The sequence below is a fragment of the Artemia franciscana genome, chromosome 6 (genome assembly GCF_032884065.1).
Source record: "Artemia franciscana chromosome 6, ASM3288406v1, whole genome shotgun sequence".
Lineage (NCBI taxonomy): Eukaryota > Metazoa > Arthropoda > Branchiopoda > Anostraca > Artemiidae > Artemia > Artemia franciscana.
Genome location: NC_088868.1, coordinates 7,874,963 through 7,879,962, shown reverse-complemented (window position 1 = coordinate 7,879,962; position 5,000 = coordinate 7,874,963). Strand labels below are relative to the sequence as shown.

The 5,000-nt window shown below is 38.8% G+C and overlaps 1 protein-coding gene across 1 annotated transcript in view; it reads left to right on the top strand.

Annotated features, from left to right (window-relative positions):
- LOC136028474 (ubiquitin carboxyl-terminal hydrolase 32-like) overlaps nucleotides 1-5,000 on the top strand; it is a gene marked incomplete in the record, with an annotated part of 242,323 nt that overhangs the window by 77,289 nt on the left and 160,034 nt on the right.

Genomic DNA, 5,000 nt, shown 5'->3' with positions numbered 1-5,000 from the left:
TTTTTAAAATCGTTTGCCAGATAAAAGTATGTTTCTAGTACTCATAACAGTAAATATAAGAATAATAAACTACCATTTCCCTAGGTTGCTATTAAGTAATGCAGAAAGCCTTAATTTTGGAAAACTTATTGAGCTTGAAATTAGGGCGAATAAGCTATCATCAGATTTAATTTGTATAACCGAGGTTCACTCCCAAAGCCTGGATACTCTTTGAGTTTATTAAAATCCGCCCACATGATCATTACCTTGGTAAAAAGGGTGGATGGGTAATGATTTTTTGTCGTGATAATTTGTCACCAAGGGAAGTTAAAGTTCTAGGAATAAATAAGTATGATGAAATAATTTGAATTAAAGTTAAACTGAAAGTTCTACCACGCCCATTAACTAATATTATTGTTAGTTGTTTCTATTATTCACCCGACCAAAAGTCGGAGCAGCTTAAAGATTTCTTGGAAAAAGATGCATCGCTTGGTTACCTCCAGTCTAAACATCCAAAGGCTGGGATCCTACTTACTGGTGACGGAAATAAACTAAATACAAGTCATCTTTGTCGGGAAGCTAATTTAAAACAAATTGTTAATATCCTAACCACAAAAGGTGGTACTTCCCTTGACATTATTTGTACAAACATGCATGAATTCTATCAAAGACCCAATTCCCTCCCCCCCCCCCACTTGGTGGCAGTTACCCTCTTACGCTTTAGCTAAATCCGATACGAGATCATATCCGCAAGCATAAAATTGATGTATTTAAGTATCGACCAATTACTGATAGTGGTCTACTCAATTTGGTACGTGGCTTTCAGAAGAGCAATGGGAAGATGTATTTGCTGTCGACGAATTGAATAAGAAAGCCGATCTTTTCCAAGAAAAACTTGTCAATAATTATTTAATTCGTTTTCCAGGGGTCAAAAAGAAAAATGTTCTAATGATAAGCCGTATATAAATGATGCAATAAAAAGTTTAAACCATCGAAAATTAAGACTGTTCCGCCAAAGAAAAACTGAAAAAGCTAACCTACTAAGAAAATCTATAAAGAAGCAGATTCGGAAAGCTTCAGCCCAGTATTATCGTGATAAAGTAAGTGAACTCTTTAAAGCATGACCGAAGCAATGGTATTGCTTCACCTTGTCGCTATTGTACAAACCCTTCCAGCTCTCTTATGTCATATTCCCCCACCCCCGGCACCAGACTAGGAAATCCCTGTAGTACAGCCTGTTGGTGTCGAGGTGAAAATACGTAAACTAAAGAGAACTTCAATGTACCCCTTTATATTCCAATTGATTTAGTAAAAGTATTTCCTGATAAGTTATCAAAACCTTTATGAAATATTTTCAATACAATTACTAGAAGTGGTTTATTCCCTAAGTGCTGAAAAAAAAAGAACCCATACAGAAATACGGTGTTTATACACCTTACTTCTGTTATATTTTTACGGATTGTATTTTTACGGTGTTCGACCAATTACCCAAACCCAATTACCCAATTACCCAATGGTAGAAATGGTAGAGGATGTAGAAAAACAATTGATAGCTCATTTGCAAGTGAAGCAGTTTGCCCTTCAACTTGATGAATCAACTTTAAGAGATAATGAGGCCCTTTTATTAGCATAATATGAAAAAAACTTCGTTTTCTTAAAGAGTTAAAGAGGCTGCGTCCCAAAGTCGAACCTTAAAACGTACAGGAATTAGAAGAGGCAGTTGGGGGGCTGCCGTCCCCCAAACCCCCAGCTTTTAAAGACTCTTTTGTACAGGTTTCTTGTTTTTTTGCTAACCCCCGCTCTTGGCTTCGGAAAGGCCCTCTTTTAATTAACAAAAATTGAAATGAAAAAATTGAATAATGGAATAACTTCGAAAAATGTTGAACACAAGAGGACAGGAGAACCATTGCGCCGAAACTAGTAATTAGTAACAATGAAGTCCCCCACAAAAAAAACCTGTACAAAAGAGTCTTTAAAAGCTGGGGGTTTGGGGGGCGGCAGCCCCCCAATTGCCTCTTCTAATTCCTGTAGGTTTTAAGGTTCGACTTTGGGACGCAGCCTCTTTAACTCTTTAAGAAAACGAAGTTTTTTTCATATTATTTCTGTACGTTTTTCTACAATCCATGGTGGATGTAATTTAATAATTCCTGTACTCCTCGTACAGGAATTAGGAGAGGAACTTGGGTGGCTGCCGCCCCCCCCCGCTTTTAAATCATTGTATAAAATAGAAAAAAAAATAGATAGAATGACCGAAATGTTTCTTTTGCTCATAAGAAGCTAATATTCTGTTATCTCTCAATTGATAAGCTGTCCAGGTGCTTAGGACTATACGAAGACTATTAGGAGAGGCAAACCCCCCGCTTTTAAAGACTCTTTTGTACAGGTTTAATTTTTTTTCATATTAATTCTGTACGTTTTTCTACAATCCATGGTGGATGTAATTTAATAATTCCTGTACTCCTCGTACAGGAATTAGGAGAGGAACCCCCCCCCCCTTTTTAAATCATTGTATAAAATAGAAAAAAAATAGATAGAATGACCGAAATGTTTCTTTTGCTCATAAGAAGCTAATATTCTGTTATCTCTCAAATGATAAGCTGTCCAGGTGTTATCACAATTTTTTTGATGTTGTGAAAAAAACCGCCCGTAAGGGACTTGAACCCTTGACCAGAGGATTAAAAGTCCCACGCTCTACCGACTGAGCTAAACACTTGCATGTGTGTAAATATAACTTCTCAATAAGTTTTTAAAATTTCAAATTAACATGGGCTCTTATGGAGAGAAATGCGTTAATTAAATAGCTAATGCATGGTTTCTGGAAAACAGGGAAGGAGTTATCGGATCGAGCTGAAATTTCGCGGATAAGCTCCTGGGCCGTAGGGGACCTTAACTTGTGAATTTCGGCCCGATCGGACAACGTTAAAAGGAGGGGTGGGGTTGGGGGGGTCGAAACTTTCGGGGGGTTAAGATTTTCCTACGAACTTTCCAGGAAAATTACTCGGAGAATTCAGCATCGAATGAGTCTTCGTACACCCAGATCTGATGTCGGATGTGACCTGTAGGCGTCTAGAAAAACAAAGAACATGAATTTTAAGTGGCTATGCGTGGTTTCTGGAAAACATGGAAGGAGTTATCGGATCGAGCTGAAATTTCGCGGATAAGCTCCTGGGCCCTAGGGGACCTTAACTTGTGAATTTCAGCCCGATCGGACAACGTTAAAGGGGGGCTGGGGTTGACGGGTCGAAACTTTCGGCCAGATTTTCCCCATGAAGGAAAAGTTGGAGGGGGATGAAATTTTGCAGGTTTCTTAGTTGGAGCTCGGGCTATGAAATGCATCCCTCCCCATCCCTCTGCGACCGCTGGAACCGAAGATCGCTTAACATTGTCGTGTGTCGCCTCTTTATAGAGGCACGAGTGTGCCTCCTTGATATGTTAAATTTAACAATGAAGGACCCAAAGAGGAAATGCTTTTTGCTAGAAGTCTTACGACAGACACAAAAGGCGAACACCTAGTTGGTGGGAGCGCTTCGCGCCCCCCCCCCCAAGCCCATTCTAAGCCTACCATTTCAAGCCTACCATTCTACCATTCCCCCCTACCATTTCTACCATTCTCTAAAATGTATGAGAGTTTCGCAGCAGATTGGCTTACAAACACGATCCCTGTACTTATTGATGAACAACAATTCGGAAACATGAAAGGTTTATCAACGACACATTACCTGGTCAGTCTCTTTGATACTGTATATGAATTACTTGACGAGCCAGATACCTGGTTCAATCTCCTGTTAATTGACCTCTATAAGGCTTTTGATCTTGTTAGTCATAATGTTTTAGTTGAAAAACTGCTGAGTGAATTTAATGTCCCCCATTTTCTGGTCAATATTATTGCATCTTTTCTGTCAAATAGGAGTCAAGTTGTTAAGTATAAAAATATTTATTCTGATTCACCCCCTATTTCTTGCGGAGTTCTGCAGGGTACGCTTTTAGGTCCTTCACTATTTTTGGGAATGATTAACAATCTTCCTAGTGAATCAGCCAATCGACGGAAGTTTGTGGAAGGCATGTCATTGTTCGAAAGTGCAGAAAAAATATTAAGAGCAGTGCAATGGAAATTCTCGAAGACGTTGCAAGTGAAGCAACCCAGTCAAAAACGAAAGTGAACTCCCATAAATCTCATATAATGACCTTTAGTTTTCTTAAATCAAGGCCAGCATTTATAACCCCCAATACCTAATGAAATAATTATAACAAAAACTAAACTTCTAGGGGTCACACTGACTAGTGATTTGAAATGGGATTCCCGCATTTGCTCTATTGTTAAACAGACTAGTACATCTCTGACTCTCCTTAAGCTATTTGCTAAATCTTCGTGCCCAAACGCACATATCCTCCGCCTTTATACATCTTTTATCCGTCCACAGCTTGAGTATGCTTGCCCGGCGTGGCAATTTGGTCTTACGGTGGATCAGTCCGATAGACTAGAAATTATCCAGAAGAGAGTCCTGAGAATTATTTACGGTCAGTGCAAAGTGCCTTACATTCTCCTCCTCAAGGAATTCCGCCTCCCTACCTTGGCAGCCCGACGTGTTACTCTTTGTACCGGTTTCGGAAATATATTCGTTGTAACCCACGCTTTCAATGTATACTCCCAACCCATTATTGCCCTCGAAAGCCCTGTTTACCTCCATCAAAAGCACAAAAAATCCCAGTTTTAAGTCCTATTAATGCAAGAACTGAGCGTTACAGAAAGAGCTTTGTGCCAGCGTTTGTTAAAATCATAAATAAATAGAATGTGTAATGCATCACGTTAATGTGTCATTTATATTGTTAATGTGTTAGTTTTGTTGTTTCATTTTTAAGACAGGCCATTTGGATTCATCGGTGTATGTTTTTATAATGTACTTATATTTTTACTAATGCACCATTTTTTTTTCATTTTATTCATTGTACTCACTGTATTTTACAAGCCAATTTGCTTGACTGGCCATCACTGTAGGCAACGTTTTAATATTTCACTTATG